This window comes from Columba livia, chromosome 3 (genome assembly GCF_036013475.1).
Source record: "Columba livia isolate bColLiv1 breed racing homer chromosome 3, bColLiv1.pat.W.v2, whole genome shotgun sequence".
Lineage (NCBI taxonomy): Eukaryota > Metazoa > Chordata > Aves > Columbiformes > Columbidae > Columba > Columba livia.
Window position 1 is genome coordinate 80761101 of NC_088604.1, and position 19190 is coordinate 80780290.

The 19190-nt window shown below is 40.9% G+C and overlaps 1 protein-coding gene across 5 annotated transcripts in view; it reads left to right on the forward strand.

Annotated features, from left to right (window-relative positions):
- Positions 1 to 19190, forward strand: part of CHRM3 (cholinergic receptor muscarinic 3) — a 288862-nt gene that overhangs the window by 90355 nt on the left and 179317 nt on the right. The gene's annotated exons all lie outside the window — the stretch shown is intronic.

Below are 19190 nucleotides of genomic sequence, written 5' to 3' on the forward strand. Positions count from 1 at the left end.
AAACACCATTGGATACCCTTCTTTGCCAGAAAATTAACAAAGTTGGGGGAAATCAGCATAAAATCCTCAAAACTTTCAGTCTTTTGTGTAGTTAATCTTTAACTCCATCTTTAATATCCTTCTCTGTTAAATTTAATGCCTGCTTTTTGTAAAACCAAGTAACACTTCCCCTTATCAGCTTTCCTCTCATTTTTTTCCCTTTGTATTATACTGCTTTTATACAGCTTTACATGAACATGTCTTTTGACTGCATTTTATGTGAATTGACTGCATTTTATAGTGGTTTGTAGCAACTAATTTGGGCTATAAGTTTCTGTGGGTACGCATTTCTCTTGGCAAACTTTAATTTTTCTGCTAAATTATCTGTTTAAGTTCTGCAGTGAATAAAATTGTTATCCAAAGTCAATTATTTACGCATATCAGAATGCTGATTTTGGTTCTACTGACTTAGTGTTAGTTTGCTGTATGTCATTAACTGATGACTATTTTGTATGGTGTATATATATGTATGGAGACATATAAAAAGATGAAATAGTTTGATGAATAGTTTAAATAATACAGAGACACTTTATAAAATAAGTTGTTCAAGGGGGAAAAAATAATAAAATAAGATAATTCTCTTGTGATCTCTTGTGAGAGGTGAGCAAACCTGGAAAGTAATTTACTTCCTTTAAAATAAAACCTTTTTTCTTTTTTTTCCATTGCATGCTTTATCTGTGTTCTGAATCCATTACTGTGCACCTCTTATGACACTGATCTTTATTATAAAGGTAGGATTCATCTGGTGTCTCTCGTTTGTCAACGGGGAGAGGCAAGCAACTCCAGAAGGCAATTCCTCTCTTACATCTATCTTAGATGCTTATCTTAGAAGGGGATGTATTACCTACTGGAGTTGGCTGTGCATGCAATATTGTTATTTCCTATTTTAAAACCAAGACAAGATAAGTATTAAGAGCTCAGTGCTTCCTGTAATCCTTTGTATTTTGTTGGAGCTGTAGCAATTGCATCTCTGGAGGGACCACGCTTGTTTGAGTGCATTCTGCATTTCAAGTACACAAAGGCTCTCAAAATGATAGAAACTTTCAGTCTGGAAGATACAATACTCTAACCACTGTTACTATGTAGCACAAGAAAAACAACAAAAAAATCTTAAATTATACTAGTACTTAATCCAAATCAGTGGTGTTCTTCTGATCTTTTGTTTGCTTGATGGTTTGACATTCACAGAAATAACACTTTCACCACGTTCTATTCTACCTGCTACCTTTTTATATGTAAGTAGGGTGTTAAATTTATTAAAACTGAGAGTTCGTTTGCAAAAAAAAAAAAAAAAAGTAAGATCAGAAGTGAGACTTCTTGAACCATTTTCTAATTTTTGTATTTGTTACTGGTAAAGACTGATGTATATCAATAATGCTAATGTAGCTAGCTTGTGCAGTGTAATTTTTCTTTTATTGAATCCTGTATTAGCTCTTTTGTAGAAAATGTTAGTCTTATTATTTTATTGGTGTGGGTTTGTGTTTTGTTGGTTGTTTTTTTTGTTTGTTTGTTTTACTACTATTTCCTGGTTTGGACAAGCTTGTGCTCCTCATTGCCTTTCATTTTGCCTGAACTAGCTGAACTAATACAAATCTTTTCCTCTGTTAGATTCTTTTACCTTACACAGGATCAACTATAAAAATACAGTGATGCTTCAGTGTAGTGTCAAATTAAAGTCATATTGACTCGGAACAGAGGCTTTTATCCAAATACATTTTAATTCTAGTGTCTCTGCCATGTCCTCTCTATGGCAAGAGCTTTACTGGTTTAACATGTTTATTCATCTGTAGCTTTCCATGGATTAGACAGTCTTCATTTCCTCTCCTGAGTGAAGTGGGTGTTTTGGTGCTCTGTTAAATAGTCAGTGTTTCACCACAGCAATGCAGAGATTTTAGTGGTGTGGAAATTATTTCCCATTGGAGGATATATAGCTTTACTCAGGACATAATACTTACACTCCAAGTTTCATCTTTAGCCAAGTGAAGTTAATGGCTTGATTCTGCATTATACAAGACCTTCTTGTATAGTGCTAATTAATCAATGCCATGTATTAAAGCTGAAACCTTTTCAAGAAGAAATAACAGCAAGGTTCTATCCATTCGTACAAATAAAACAATGTGCGATTTGGGGTTATCCTGACCAGATTTCAGCATGTATTACATCCTGCCTAATGACCTTTTTACTACATTTCAATTACATAGTCTGCCATTCTTTAGTTCTTCTTCTAAGCTGTTTTACTTCTTCAAATGCCTGGGAAAAAAATGATTCTAGTTAGAAACAGGTAACAGCTCAGTAACATGTAAGAGATATTCAAAACATCTCATGGGCCACTTTTTCCTGCCTGGAAGATTGTTGATATTTTGGCTTTACTGCATTAGAAGAAGGAGAGTGCATTTTTCATGTCATGGAAATCACTTAATTGTTTTTTTATAGGCTGCCCAGCTACGTAGCTATCAAAGAGCAGCTGTAGGCTTTTGACAGAGGATTTGTGGGTGTGTTTATACTCAGGGGAAAAGGCAGGAAGTGAAGGATCTAACTCAAAGTGCTGAATCCTGTGAGAACTGAGGCATCAAACAACCTTTCCAACAAGAGCCTGAAGCAACACATTAGCATCTACAGCAGGTGATGCCAATGAGTCTGAAAAGCTAGATTAAATGAATGCAGGTGTTGGTGTTAGAAAATCATGTCTCTAAAGAATAGTGCTAGTTACTATCAAGGGATTGTTCTTGCCAAAAGAAGTTTGGATGTAATTTAAATTGCAGTGCAACTCGACTTTGTGTTGACTCCAAGCAAGGTCGTAAAGTAGTCATGCATATGATTTAGTTCTGAGTCATCTATGGAGCAGGAATACTCTTAGATTTCTTTTGTTTGGAAAATTAACATACCTGAGCTAATTCAAGCATAAACTCACCATGTTTGTTAAAGATCTAGTACAATTTTTTAAAAACAGAAGAACTAGAACCAACTAAGGAAAAGTGACTCAAAATAGGTTTTGTTTTTTTTTTGACAATGAGAAGTTTGCCAGTTCTGTCCTGTGCACAATTAGGAAGAATGGCTCCTTCAAATAAATCAATAAACAGAAACCTTGGAGCGTATGTACAGATCACTGTTTAAATCCTTTTTCAAGTGTATTAACATTTTGAATAAGCAAGATGAGTTATTCTTAAAGAAAAAGAAAAAGAAAGAAGTTCTGGCAGGATTTAGAAACTTCTTGTCCATTCTGTTTGGGTGCAATCTAGTTGGACAAGAGAGACAGAGAACCTTTGCCCATTCTTAAAAGGATATGTCTTTGGGAAGGGGTGATTCCATTTCTGTGTTTAGAATGGAGATGGTGACTCCACATGGAGTGATGTTGTCCAGTGCTGCCAGCCTTTTGTGGATGATACAGATGAGAGAAAGAAGGAACTTGTAACTCTGATGCTATCCATGGGAGGGCTGTGTGCGTGCTGTGCCATTACATATGTCTGTAATCCTGAAACATTTATAAGATAGGGGCTAATTCAGCTGTTCCTGAAAAGTCATTGTTATTTCAGAGGATAAATAATGATGTTGTATTATCATCACTTCACTGAGTATTATGAGACTGCTAACATTGACTTCCTCTTTATTTGGTTGAAGGAAGCTGTAATCCTCGCTTGTAAACTGTGCTTTGTTTAGCTGCTTTTATGCCACATTTCTGTGAGCTGTATAATTGTTGACAGAGGGTTTTTTTGTGTGTTTTACTCTTATTTTTGCTCCTAGTGTTCTAGGAACTTTGGATTGAATTCATGATTATAAGGTGTCTGATCACTGATAGGCTCCTATTTGAAGGACTGAAATAAAGCTCTTTTACTTTTCCTCTCTCTCTTTTCCTCTTCTGTAAATTAGTCATGTAGGAGAAGAAAGCCAAAGCAAGACACCAATATTCATGTGCAAAGAAATCTGTCATAATCTGGTTATTCTGTTGCTAAGAATGGTTTAACTTGTCAAAGGTATGTGATACTATGCTCTTAAAAAGCTGTCTGCATTTAGTCTGAACTAAATTATTTAAATAATTGGACACTTATCAAATGTGATAGACTATGTAAGTGCTGGGGCATGTCCAAAGAAGGGCAAGGAAGCTGGTGAGGGGGCTGGAGCACAAGTCTGATGAGGATCAGCTAGAGGGAGTTGGGGCTGTTTAGCCTGGAGAAAAGGAGGCTGAGGGGAGACCTTATTGCTGTCTACAACTACCTGAAAGGAGGTTGTAGTGTGGACGGGTTTGGTCTCTTCTGCCAAGTAGCAAGTGATAAGATGAGAGGAAATGGCCTCAACTTGTGCCAGGGGAGGTTTAGATTGGAAATTAGGAAAACCTTCATCACAAAAAAGGGTTGTCAAGCATTGACAAAAGGGCTCATTCCACACTGAAGTTGAACATGTTCCCCTTTTCCCTCCTGCACCGTATCTGATCCCCAGGCAGCATAGATGTCACTAACTTCCAGCAATATTTTGCCTGTCCCCACCAGCTCTTAGGAGCTGGGAGTTTACAGGAACTTTTTGAAAAGAGAGATTTTTCTAAGTTCTCTGAACTCATGTTGACATTTTCCAGCATCCCACAACAGGGTTAAATTCTGTGAATACTTCCCCCCCCCAACTAAATCCATGATGCTTTTCAAATAAATTTATTTTAAAACTATACTGTTTTTTCCAAAAGATAATTTTTGTGTTACGTCAATTAAAACCAACAAACCATCACTTTTCCTCCCTCATTTAATAAGGGTAGTGGTTCCAGTGTAACTAACCCATTATCCTTGACTAGTTGTTATAGTGTGGCTCTTATGTGCCACCAAGTTTGCGAGGAATTGCACTAGGCATTACAATTTAGAGCTTAGAAAGTCCTCTACTGTGACAAAAGAATTTTGCTCCTATATATATGAGCATCTCTCTTGGCTGTTACCCAGTTTGTTTCTGCAGAGATCCTACTCCCCTGACTCAGCTGAAGGGATGGTGGTCGCTGTGCCCCAGCACAAGCTCATGAGGAAAAGCCTGTTATTGCTTGAGGATCTTGAGGTAGAGGGAGATGGAAGAGATGGGCATTTGGGGAAACAAAAAGTGAGGATAAAACAATGCTGGCCATCTTGAAATTGAAGTTGCACAGCAGTAGCTAACACTGAGGTTTCAAAGGGAAGCCCCATGGGAGTGTCATTTTATGACTTTGGGACTTTCTGCCGTTCAGATATGAAATAGTGCAGTTAAAAAAATGATTTACAAGTCAGAGAAGCAGACTTTTTCAGGAGGTTACTTCACTTTTATGACATCCAATGAAAGTTTGTCAGAGCTCTTTTGCAGTCTCTTAAAGTTCTGCAGATCCTTGAGATCTGGGGAAAACATGTGTCTCATGGCCTACCGGGATGAGTGATTAATTAGCGGTAAGTCCACATCTTCACTGCAATTGTGGGGTTTGTTCTCTAATTACAGAGTATACAGATAAATTGAAATTTATAATCCAGGAAAAGAATAGGTGAGGTTAATTTAAGACACCTGTGACATGGCGGGAAAGGACCTGCAAGTCGGTTTAGTAGCTAGTTTATGTGCTCTTTCACCTGTTGGAGGAATAAGGAGAATAAAACAGAAATCAGGAATATTGGAGGAGGTAAGGGAGGCTGAGGGGCATTGGAGAGAGGGGGGGGAAAGTGTATATTTGAAGTAAAATATCTTTTGTTTGGAAGTCAGAAAGTTCCTGAAAGGTTTCTGCTACTTGCCTCTCAGGGTGGTTGTGCTTCTTCGGAAACCTCTTCCTTAGAAAGTAGGTCAAGCAGCTTCTGTCACTGTGGCGTTTTGTTTGTGAGGGGAAGAGCAAAATGAAAATAATTAACTAGCAATGCTTGCGAACTGTCACCATCTACTCCTTGATGAATTGCAGATGACAATACTGGCATGTTAGGTACAAGTTGAATTAGCAGTGTTAGCTGTCTGAGCTCTCTGTTTATTGTTTTTCCTGCTGTGAGTCTTTTTAGACACATTTTGTAGGCTACACAAAATATAATCAAAGCAATGGATTCTGCTGTATAGATATTTACTGATCTCTGTTTTATAATCTACTCATTCAAATGTGAAAACTGCTCTAATTAACTCTGGTTGGTTAACCTGGCCCAGAGTAGTGATGTCAACTTTTTTGTGCTTCAACATGGAGATTTTATAATTCAATTTAGTTTAAAATGTAAAAAGTATGTGGACTATTATTAACTGGTATAGAAGTGATTTTCAGGACTTTAAATGGAGGAGAAGCTGGCAGTGTATCAAACTTAAAATCTGTAAATTCATCAAATTCAGATTGAGTGGAACGTGAAGATATTTTTGAATTATGCAGCCATTCAGCTTTTTCTTTAGTAAAACTCTGTAAGTATGTTCCTTGTAATTTGGTCTTCAAACCATGTCTAGTTTCATCTGGGATAATGACCTTTTTAGTGGGGTCAGGAGAGAAGTTATTAACCTTAGTAAGGTGTTTTGAACTATTTGGTCACTTGAAAATCAGTTTGGATGTAACCTTTATTTCTGGAAATGAACTCATATTGCTTGCAGCAGCAATTACAGCAATGTGTAGTGGAAGGTACAATATGATACAACATCTCACACTTGCTTGTGTCTGCATGTGCTGAAATCCCTGCCTCTCCCAGCGCTAGCAAAATGAAAGCTGCTTTCACTGTGCATCAGCTAGGATGCTGACATGGTTGGTTTTCTTCAGCCCACCGTCTCCTTGCTTTTCTTCAGAGGTCAGGATTAGCTGTCTGTCTGCTGGTGTGCCTGCCCAAAATCTGCTCTGGGCTGCAGCAGCAGGCACAGTGGTGTCACTCAGAAAGCCAGCCCTGAGCTGTGCAATGCCGGCATGGCTTCATGCAGTGCTCCAACGAAAGAGGTTAAACGGTGCCTTGCAGGCATGATTTATTGATTTGTAACCTGGCTTTCTGCAGGGGGGTGTCTGGGCTGTGTCTGCCAGGCACTGGCAGGTGTAGTGCAGAGTGGACATTGTCCAGACTGAGCACTGCTTTGCAGCGCAGTTCCCAACACCCTGTTTGCCAACAACTCCTGATGGCTTGTGTCCCTCACTCTTCAGGTCATTCAGAGCCCTCCCTTGCTGGTGGGAAAGAGGAAAAATTTTCAGTGGTAACAGTAGAGTAGTTACTTCAAATAATATTTGTAAGTCCTGATTGATTTTCTTCCTATTTGTATTTAGTGATTTGATAATGGTTCAATTGTCATCTGAATGAGGTTTTTACCTTTTTTTTTTTTTTTTTTTTTTTTTTTTTTTAGTAACTAGTCCTCTACAGTGTTTACTTAGTTCTGTGGGAGGGCATGAATAAGCTCTGATGACTTGGTTAAGTCTCTGCTTTATCTGTATCTGCTTTTATAAAGGCCTTTTCTGCCACGACAGCACTTGTTTCTTCTTGCTTCTGAAAGAGGTTGAAGGATCTGTTTTTCCCCCTATTTACTGTTGGATTTATTTATGGATTAAAAACTGTTTATTGCTTTGTTTGCTGCCACTAGTTGCTTTTGTAACTGTTTTCGCTTTTAGTGAGGTGCTGTTTCTGTTTGGGGTGGGTTTCTTTTGTTTTGTTTTTCTCTCACTGTCATTCTCCTTGAAAGAGATTTATGAAGACCAACCCTTATTAAATAGAAGAGTAATTTTTTACACAAGACCAAATGCTATAAACTATGTATAAATGCAGTTTAGGAGTTAGAAGGGGAGTTCTTAATTATTAGGGCAGTTGGGCACTGTAGCAGCTCTGAAATATATATAATGAATTTGACAAATACATTGAATGGATCGTATAATGTCAAGCACCTCGATATCTGAAGCTCACCTTGCTAGTTTCATGCATATACAATCAGTGGCTCACAAAAACAGGGTGGCTTTTAGAAGCGTAACTGCTTCAGTAATTTATCGGAGACCAGTAAGGCATGGTGGCATAGCAACATAACAGGACTGATTTGTTGTCAGCTAAATCTAATAGAGTCTGAAAAATGGCATTGTTTATCCGTATGGGATCCCCCTTAAAACAAGCAACTACAGAACTTCCTAGCTGCTCTTTTACAGAGCAGCTACTGGCATCAGAACAGCAGAACTGATAGTGTGGTGCCTCAAACCGAGTATTTTCTACAGGCTGTCAGGGCTCAGTAATCTAATCTGTTGTGTTGATGATAACTGATAGAGTTAAGCACCACAGGGTAGGGCCAAAAAGGAAGTTATAAACAGAGATCTCGCAGCACTGGGGAAGTGTATTGAAACCATCCTTCTGAACGGTGTGCGTCGCAGCTGCAGAGTGACAGGAATGGCTGGGAATGCTTCAGCACCTGGAAGGTATGTTACAAGATTATTAGCACAGAAAAAATCAAACAGATGTAGATGTTAAAAAGCAAGATGTTAAAATATGTTAAAATTGCTTTTTCTTACAGCTTGAAACACTCTTGCATCTGACAAAAACCTTCATGGGACTGACAAGTGTCACCCTCCTGCTCATGCCTACCTTTTCTTGTGCAGGCAGTTCCGCTTCTCTTCAGCTGATCCTGCACTTAATCATGAAGCTGAGTGCACTGATTATTTTTTTCTCTTTATTTTTTGATTGTGCCCTTTGTTTAAGTCCTGCCCTCCGCTTCCTCCCTGCCCCCCTCATCTGTGCCCACCCCCGTTATTTTCTCAGACTCTGAAACACTGAAGACTAATTTTTAACCTAAAGTCTCTGTTCTCCCACCTGAAGACTTGTCAGCTTTCTGCACTCTAGCCACTCCTACAGCCGTGGCAAATGACGATTCCTCTGTAGCGGGAAACTGCCAGTTGAATGCAATCCATAGAGGCAATTTATTAATTTACTCATTAGCTTTTCTTTCATCATCATGAAGGCACAAACAAATTATTCCCTCTGCCTTTGCTGTGTTCTTTCTCACATCTAGAGGCTGTACTTGCATGCCCTGAGGTTACTTTATTACAGCTTTCTTTCCCGGCAGGTCAGGCACTGCAGGGCTATCAGTGTTCCTCCTGCCCTCTACCAGATCCCAGGATGGTGGGTCTTTCCCTCCCTGGCCCAGGTGGGTGGGAGAAATGCTGTGTCTCAAGGACTGGTATGAACTGCCACCTGTAGCCTGCTTCTCAGGATCCTGTCCCGACGTTTCCTCTCAGCTGCAAGACCCTGGGCCCAGCTGTGCAGATCCAAGAGGTCTGTCCAGCCAGTGGCTCAGACACATGTTGTTTGGTTCTTTCATCAGGGAGCCCAAAGCCTTGAAACAAGTGTCTCAATCACTGTTTCCCACCAAACCTGGTAAAACAAGCGAGAATTTTGCTAGGGGAAAATCCAGGGATATTGCCTGCACTAGCAGTGACTGAAACCAGTGAAAGCTTTTCTAGGTAGACTTTTTCTTCTTTTTTTTTTTTTTTTTTAAATGTTATTTTTAATACAGTGATATTGAAGAAGCTGAGGTGCTCTCAGCTGCAGTGGTGGAAGCATTACAATTTCATGTGCTGCAAAATCAAGAACAGTATGTTACTGATCTGTTAGCTTAAAGTTCCTATTCTCTAAAGTTTTAAAATGTCATCGATACAACAATTTGCTAAGATATGCTGGCACCGCTTTACAGAGCTGTGACATTTTGCATTATAAAATATTTCTTGAAGCAAAGGAGTTATTTATTATCTCATCCCTCTAGGCTGATAACCAGTGAAGAGGTTGTCACTCAGGATACAGATTACAGTATGTAACAAAAATGATTTAAATTGTTTCAGATGTATTTGGGCAAGAGATATAAAATATGCTAACATTAATTTGTGATCTTGAAATTAAAAACAATTGTTTTCAAATAAAATTGAGTCATTATGGAAGACTGACATTTCAGAATGTCTGATCGTAATAATAGGATACAATAATAGTTTCATTTTTCTCATCTGAAAGGTAAATTAATATTTAGGCATACAAGTAAAAGTGGTCTTGATCTCTTTTTTTTTTTTTTCCCCAGTCAATCCTATCCTAGAAGCACTGAGTCCACTGAGATTTTCTGTTCTCTGCAAATGTAACTTTTTTTTTTTTGTCTGCTGCTTGACACAGTGTAATTTTAACACTGAAATGTTAATAGCATTTTCAGGGCAGTAATTAATACAGTTCTATTGCTTATGTCACTGTCAAAAAGGAAAGAAATTTGCCAGACCTGGGTAGCTGTTAAAGGCAGCGTAAGCTTGAACAACTTTGTGAAGGGCGCATGCGTACTTCATGACGCAGAACCCTGCCCGATGGACGAAAACTGTGGACATCCTTCAGGTTTCAGTTTTTGCCTTTCTTTTTGGTTTTGGCAGCATTGGATGATATTGCTGAACTTTCCTTTGAATGGTCACAGTGCCGTCTGTGAAATCGTTTGCTCCTGCTTGGCCTGTTCAGGAGCATACCCGAGCCATGAGGAGGCTGGGTGACCTCTCTGTTCCAATAATGTGCTGTAGAACAATTTGTTGACTAGGACAGATTTAACTGACCCAGTGAAATTATTGTGATAGTTTTAAATCTTGCTTTGTTCTTGTTTTTAATATAGCTTCACGTTTTCGGGGCATAATCTGGCTCTTTCCATACTGTGACTTTCTGAATTTCAGCAGAACTGCTTGTGTTTAAAATAAAACATGTGCCTAAGTGCTCTGGTGGCCAGGGGCCAGAGCACTCAACACGTTGCAGGTCTGAGCCCTAAGTATGTGCTGCTTTAATGTATGGTCTTCTCTAGCCCAGGATAACTGCGGATTAACTCTATAGGAAGTGTCACAGTATGGAAAATACCTTGCTCTGTGCAGTGTAGCCTGGGCTCCCGGCAAACACAAGTGCAAAAGAAGCAATGCCTGTGGTGTAATGCATTTTTAAATTGTCATCAAATGAGGTGCTTTTTGTGTCTAATGAATTGGTCAGTTAATTTTCTCATCACTGTGTTTGAACTTGTTCCTGCTGTTGAACACAACTCTCCTCTTTTCACACGTTGTTGATGGCATTAACTTAACCTTCTTTCCGGTTACAAGGGCTTTAAATGCCTTCGCGCTAATATAGAATAAATGGAGTTTGTGGTATAATCTGCGCATAGAGAACATTATTACTGCTGAGGAAGCACGGGGAGGCAGGTAGGAACTCTCCATTCTCTCTTTCATTCCCAGTAGACTAAAGAGGCATTCCAGGATCCTTATCAGCAAAGCAGTTCAGGTTTTTTTCTGTGGTAATAGTGAAATGAAGTGTGATATAGTTCCAACATGTATTTTTGGCAAGTATTGTTTGGTAACTAAGTCTTCAACATATAACTTTATACATATTCAATTTTTCTATCAATTTCTGTCAGGAATTTTTTTCTGTTTGGAGGATCATTGATAGGCATCCTTTTTATTTATTTTTAGTGACTTTCATGTGAATAAAAACCTGGCTTATTTTGCTTTGGATAAGGTGCCTAGTGACAGAAGATAAGAAAGAATAAGGGTGTTGTTACGTAGTATGGTTAAATTTTGTTTATTGATCACTGAACTCTGGGTAGCCGATTCTGTTGCTTACTTGTCTGGCCTAATTTTTTTTTTTTTTTTTTTTTAGTTTTACATAAATAGTTACACAGCATACTGAAGAGACTTTTCTGACCTCTTGGTTTCCAGAGGATATTCCTTCCCTTATGCTTGCCAGTGCAGCCTGTTTCAAATCTGACTAGGCTGAACAGGTTAGCTCCCAGTGCTCAGGAATCTCAATAAGAACATGTAAAATGCTGCACAAGCAAAATTCAGGAATTGTGTTTACTAAGCCAGTAAAGCATGGAAAAGGGGCAAGTGGATTTCCAGTCTCCTGAGGGGAATCTCTTGGCTTTGGTGGCAGAAGATGAAATTATGAGTCTAGGACAAAAAACGAGTATATGGAATGCAGTAAAGCATAAAAATGTGAAACCCAAAATGTATAAATAAAGGGCTGAAAGTGGGGCAGGCATGTGGCTGGGAGTTGCAGAATACAACATGATAGAGAGCCATAGCTGAACATCTGGAGTTTTGGGGGTTTTCTCAAAAAAATTCAACCAAAAAAACAACCAAAGAAACAAAAAAATCCTGCAGTATCAACTGTAGTGATGGAGAGGTATAAATAATGTTGAAAATAAACTAGCAATTCAGAGTGGTTGCAATGAGTTCTCCATATAAGAATCACAGGTGTTTTTTTGTGCTGTGCAGGGGGCTGTTTTCCTTGCTTCCGCAATTAAGAGTTCAGTCCTCAAATGGACTTCCATATGGTCAAACACTTTTGTTTCCATAAACTTGCCGTGGCTGCTGTAGCTGATGGATTGTCCTGCTGGGTCGTGCTGCTGCCTGTGAGCTTGTGTGACGGGGCTGAACTCTGTTTATTCCTCACCTATTGCAGTTGGTTATTTCCAAGCAAGTTTAATTGTGTGTTTCTAGTCAAAACATATGCTGGCATCTGCTAAGCGCAAAGTGAATGAAAATAAATGGAGCATACAGTTTGCTTCTTCTCTTCAGATATTGAAGATAGTAAAATAACAACTGTTAAGCCAGGTTTTGTGCTTTTCCTTATCCTCTGCAATATTTTGTACTTGACAATTGCACGTATTTCTCCACAGTAATTCTGAAGCCTGTTACTTGCCTTTTTCTTGCTCTGTTCCATTTTTCAGCAGAAATCAAATCCCTTCTCTCTACATTTTTTTTTTTATTTTTACTGAATTAATGGAAAAAAAAATGTCATGTGTATGGAGTTGTGTGAGAAACTTTTATTGTAGAGTGCCGACAAAAATAGAGGATGAGAAAAAAATGGTCCATAACCTAAAACAGGCAAAAGGGCCCAAATGGTACTTATTGGATGTTATGCTGATTGATGGATGTATGTGACTTCCGTGCTTGCCAAAATCTACATGTTAGGAAGTAACAGAGAAACACATTCCTGTGTCTAGGGAGATCTTCCTGTATGCTATTCAGACAATATGTAAATAGTCCTTGAAAGATGCTATACTCAGCATGAAAAAAACTTGGTATAGAAGTATGTAGAAAACAGAAAAAAAAGCTAATATTGTTATGCTCAGACTTTTGCACTTTTCAGGGTAAAAAAACAAGTAAAGGCTACTTTATGGTGGAAAGGACCTCTGGAGGTACCTTCCTCAGTCACTGCTCGATTCAGGGCTAACTTCATAGTTCAACTGGGCTGTGCCTTCATCTTCGTTCAGTCAGGTTTTGTAGGCATCCAAGGATGGCACCTCCCTCCCTTCCTGGCTTTTGGCATTGCTGCTGCTCAGCCTCCTGGTCCCAGCAAGGTGTTGCCGGGATCCTCTGGCTACCAGCATCTCCAGGAGGCAGACAGACAAGTCAGCTTCTGCTTGTGGAGGATCATGTGAAACGTGAGAGATGAAGAGTACAGAGCTTTTTAGCAGAAATACAAAGACCTCAGAGGTGGGGGAACAAAATTGCTCCTTTAAGATTTGAAAAGCAAAACAATAGATGAAATTAGAATCCTGTGTTCGATCAGAAGGTTACGATCTAGTGGCAATTACAAAAACATGGTGGGACAGCTCACATGACTGGAATGTGATTATGGATGGCTATGTCCTTTTCAGGAAAGACAGGCCAGCCAGGCGTGGTGGTGGAGTTGCTCTCTATGTGAGAGAGCAGCTACAATGTACTAAATTCTGCCCAGGAGCAGATGAGGAGTGAGTTGAGAGTGTATGGGTCAGGATCAAGGGGCAGGCTGGCAGGGGTGACACTGTTATGGGTGTTTATTACAGGCCACCAGATCAGGTTGAGGAAGTTGATGAGGCCTTCTATGGGCAGCTGAGAGTGGCCTCACAGTCTCAGGCCCTGGTTGTTGTGGGTGATTTTAACTTCCCTGATGTTTGTTGGAAGGACCATTCAGCCAGCCAGCCACAGTCCAGGAAGTTCCTCCAGTGCACTGACGATAACTTTCTCATGCAAATGGTGGAGGAGCCGACCAGGAGAGGAGCGCTGCTCGATCTCATCCTCACTAACAAGGAGGGTCTGGTCGAAGCAGTAAATGCTGAGGGCTGCCTGGGTTGCAGTGACCACAAGACGGTGGAGTTCAGCATCTTATGTAGTAGGACCAGGGAAATAAGTAGAATTGCAACCCTGGACTTGAGCAGGGCTAACTTTGGCCTTTTCAAGCAATTGCTGGGGGAAATCCCATGGGCAAGGCTGCTTGAAGGAAAAGGGGCCCAAGATAGCTGGATTGCATTCAGAGATTGCTTCTTCCACGCTCAGGATCAGAGCATCCCCACATGTAGGAAGTCAAGGAAGGGAGCCAGGAGGCCTGCGTGGTTGAATAGGGATCTGTTGGGTATGCTCAAGCAGAAGAGGAGAGTTTACAGGTCATGGAAGCAGGGGCTGGCCACTTGGGAGGAACATAAGACTGCTGTTAGAGGATGTAGGAAGGCAGCTAGGATAGCCAAGGCCTCCTTAGAATTAAACCTGGTGAGAGGGGTCAAGGACAGCAAAAAGAGCTTTTCCAAATAAAGGGCAGATAAAACTAACACCAGAGGCAATGTAGGCCTACTGATGAATGGGGTGGGTGCCCTGGTGGCAGAAGATACAGAGAAGGCAGAATTACTGAATGCCTTCTTTGTCTCTGTCTACTCTGCTGGAGGCTGTCCTGGGGAGCCCTGTACCCCTGAGACCCCGGATGAAGCCAGGACAATGGAGGAGTTTGCTTTAGTCGATGAGGACTGGGTTAGGGAGCAACTGAGTAGTCTGGACATCCATAAATCCATGGGTCCAGATGAGATGCACCCGTGGGTGCTGAGGGAGCTGTCTGAAGTCATTGCTAGACCGCTCTCCATCATCTTTGCCAAGTCTTGGGAAACGTGAGAGATACCCGAGGATTGGAGGAAAGCAAATGTCACTCCAGTCTTCAAAAAGGGCAAGAAGGAGGACCTGGGTAATTATAGACTGGTCAGCCTCACCTCCGTCCCCGGGAAAGTAATGGAATGGCTTGTCATTGGTGCCATCTCAAGGCATATCAAGGATAAGAGGGTTATTAGGGGCAGTCAGCATGGCTTTACTAAGGGTAAGTCATGCTTGACCAACCTCATAGCCTTTTATGAGAATGTAACAAGGTGGATGGATGATGGCAGAGCGGTGGATGCGGTCTACCTTGACTTCAGCAAAGCGTTTGACACAGTCTCCCATAGCATCCTCACAGCTAAGTTGAGGAGGTGTGGTCTAGACAATAGAGTAGTGAGGTGGATTGCAAACTGGCTTAAGGAGAGAAGCCAGAGAGTGGTAGTCAGTGGTGCGGAGTCTAGTTGGAGGCCAGTATCTAGTGGAGTGCCTCAGGGGTCAGTACTGGGGCCAATATTATTCAGTATATTCATTAACGATTTAGACGAGGGAATTGAGTGTACTATCAGCAAGTTTGCTGATGACACTAAGCTGGGAGGAGTGGCTGACATGCCAGAAGGCTGTGCTACCATCCAGCAGGACCTGGACGGGCTGGAGAGTTGGGTGGGGAATAACCTGATGAAATTTAACAAGGGAAAGTGTAGAGTCCTGCATCTGGGCGGGAACAACCCCAGGTTGGGGAACGACCTGTTAGAGAGCAGTGTAGGGGAAAGGGACCTGGGGGTCCTGATGGACAACAGGATGACCATGACCCAGCACTGTGCCCTTGTGGCCAAGAAGGCCAATGGCATCCTGAGGTGTATTAGAAGGGGGGTGGTTAGTAGATCGAGAGAGGTTCTCATTCCCCTCTACTCTGCCCTGGTGAGACCCCCATCTGGAGTATTGTGTCCAGTTCTGGGCCCCTCAGTTCAAGAAGGACAGGGAACTGCTGGAGAGAGTCCAGTGTAGGGCAACAAAGATGATTAAGAGGTTGGAGCATCTCCCTTATGAAGAAAGGCTGAGGAAGCTGGGTCTCTTTAGTTTGGAGAAGAGGAGACTAAGGGGGGACCTTATTGATGTCTATAAGTATATAAAAGGTGAGTGCCATGAGGATGGAGCCAGGCTCTTCTCGGTGGCAATCAATGATAGGACAAGGGGTAATGGGATCAAGCTGGAACACAAGAGGTTCCACTTAAATTTGAGAAGAAACTTCTTCTCAGTGAGGGTGCCAGAGCACTGGAACAGGCTGCCCAGGGAGGTTGTGGAGTCTCCTTCCCTGGAGACATTCAAAACCCACCTGGACATGTTCCTGTGTGACCTCATCTAGGCATTCCTGCTCTGGCAGGGGGATTGGACTAGATGATCTTCTGAGGACCCTTCCAATCCCAAACATACTGTGGTACTGTGAAACAGGCACTTCTTCCACTTCTGGTAGCAGGTACTGCTGCTTTGATTAAAATCTGGAAGGGGTACACTGCTACTCTGCTAGAAAGCAATGCTTGCATTTTTCAAAGGGAAAAGAAAGTTTCGTCATCTCTAATTATGATGGAGATGAGCTTTCTAAACAGCAAAATCTTTTCAGAATACCATAGATTGTGCTAAGTCTTTCAAGATTGCAATAAAATATGAGTACATAGAACATGGCTCTGTCTTCACTAGGAGAATGTCTTTGCTAAGTGGCTTGTCATTGCCAATAGTCAAAAAATCCTCTGTGTCAGAAGCCATTGTAACTCACTGTGGTACTAAAATATATTTGTTTCTTATTGAACTACCCACAAACACCCTACAAGATATTTCAGAATACATGGTGTTGCAGCAGTGGTTTTACATAATATGAGGAAATAATAAGCTTTTTCATGTAGTATTGATGTTTATGATTTCAAAAGTCAATATTTATTACCATTAAAGGATACTTTGTTGAGAAAGAGTAAGCTGATGTTTGTGGAGATAAGTAATCCTACAAAAGACTGATTAGGAGGTTTGCCAATTGCCGTCTTTTTATGGAGCGTAATGACAGGCTTCAGATGTGTTTTCCACTGAGCTCCCTCTGAAGGAGCTCAGCAATCACAGAATAATGATGTCAGAAAGCAGTTTGTGTTTCCACTCGATTAGCTCATGTCGCTTTTGTCTTCTGAATTTGCTTTAAAATGCTGCTAAATCCTTCCATTCTTTTGTACATCCCTCAACATTTTCTGTCAAATCATAGGGGATGATGCTTATGAAAGCATCTGCTGAGTCATCTGGAGCATCTCCGGGGTTTCTCTGGCTGTAGCATGGCAGTGTGCTGAGCCCAGGGAGGACGAGGACAGGGCTGATAGTGGGGAAACGCCCATCCCTTGGAGGGAAGAGGGCTGCCCCCAGAGAACGTCCTTCCTTGGTGGCCACCGGGCAAAGCTTCTAGTAATGTAGGAGTTGATTATTATACTGTGTGGCCACCTAAATGCATGGCCATAGCCAGGGTCCCTATTTGTCTGTAGGGAGAAGATACCTAAGAGGCTGCTCGTGACTCCTGGTGCTCTTGGAAGGACATTTGTTTTCCTCTTCCCAGCAAACATGTCATGAACTGTCTCCTACACTTAGAACAATTTATTCTGAAATGATATGAGCATGTGTTCCTGTCATAGCCACCCATCCACAAGCATTGGCAGAAAGCAGTTGTAGTGGCTTGACCTTGTAGTAAAAGTTACAGAAGTTTGTAAGGGGGTTGTTGCCTGCATCGGAGCACTTGAGCAGGTTACAGTCCTTGTATGTCCAGCAAAGGCTTTAAACTCGCTGCTTTTTGCTTGTGGTGATGTGCTCGCCTCCAGAGGGAGAAGAGGTATGGGTATGTGACAGAAAAGAGAAGCCAGAAATCTTGTTTAAAATTTGGAGTGATACTAGAGATGTGAGGATATACGTCAATGAAGTTTGAGAGTCTCACTAAATGCAAACCTCTGATGAAATGACTCTGTTTTGGGTCAAGTCCTTGTGCTTGGTTATTTTACAGAGCTTTACATTTTTCCTTTTGTTCAATAAAACAGCACTAAAATCTAAATCAAAAGTCAACCTAACAAAAAAAAGAAACAATTATATAATACTTTCCCAGGCAGCACAAGAGGGACAGATATCATGAGATATAGGCATTTAGAGTTCCCTTTGTTTTCCACAGGCTTTTGAGGTTGTTTTTTTTAATATATATTTCATTGCTATTTCTATTATGAGAATAACAGGCATAAAAATTTTCTAACAATGTATCAGCAGCTGTTTCTTTTTTCTGTGTACTAAGGATGTGTCCTCTACTGGGTGTTTGGGGCAGGAATAAATAATTGTAGTAATCTGTGTAATATATCTCATAATAAATCATTTACACAAGAGGCAAAGTTTCTGATACAGAAAGGAATCTTTAATACCAGTTAGAGTCTAACAATGTCTAGATTTAAACTGTTTCATCCTTTGATAAGTTACTTGGAATTGTTTCACAAAGTGCTGCATCGTAGTTTGTCATTTTCTGCTGCAAAAGAACAATTATTGATGAAGTGCTGAATGCCTATAAAGCCTTTTCGTGGCATGCTACCTTTAATAAGAATCTTGCAGTCTGCAGCTGGGGTCAGGATAATATATTGCCTGTGACTAAGCATTATGGAAACTTTCGGACTTGCTTAAGATCAAATAATTCAAAGGTTTTGACTCTGTGTAATTGTTACATTAGCTGCTTATAGATGTATGTACACAATCACAGTACACAGACCTGAGTTCATACATCACACTTGCAAGAGTTGCTGAGCAGGAACTTGGGCATCCAGCACAAAAATAGCCTAATTCCTTGGTGAAGGACAGCTCAGAAAGGGAGAGCCAGCACAGCCGTTGTCTGGAAGGAGGCATGGCAGCACTCCAGCCTCCTGTCTGGACTTTCCATTTGTGTTGAGCAATGCAGAAAATGGCTCAGGTCTCGTACAATCTCGGAGCTTTGCAAGAGGGAGGCTGTGCAGGAAACACTTGAGACCTGAGAACTAATTGCAGAAACACTTCTGCAGTCTGTTCTGGAAAAAGAGGAGAAGAAGTGCCCATATGCTTAGGCACAAGTGAAAAGGAGTGAGGAGGAAGAAATATTCAACTCAGTGAAACTCCTACAGATGAAAAGTCCCTGTCTTGCATACTGATTTGGATATATAACAACACTCTATAATGATAACTCCCCAAACAAAAGTTGGAGGAACTTAATAGAGCATTTCTACTATACAGCAGGGAAAACTGTGAGGGAGATGCAAAATCACTGCCCCAGGACAGAGAGCAAGTCTGGATACGACCTCTGGCTTAAAATTCATCCTCCCCTCAGATGTGTGGG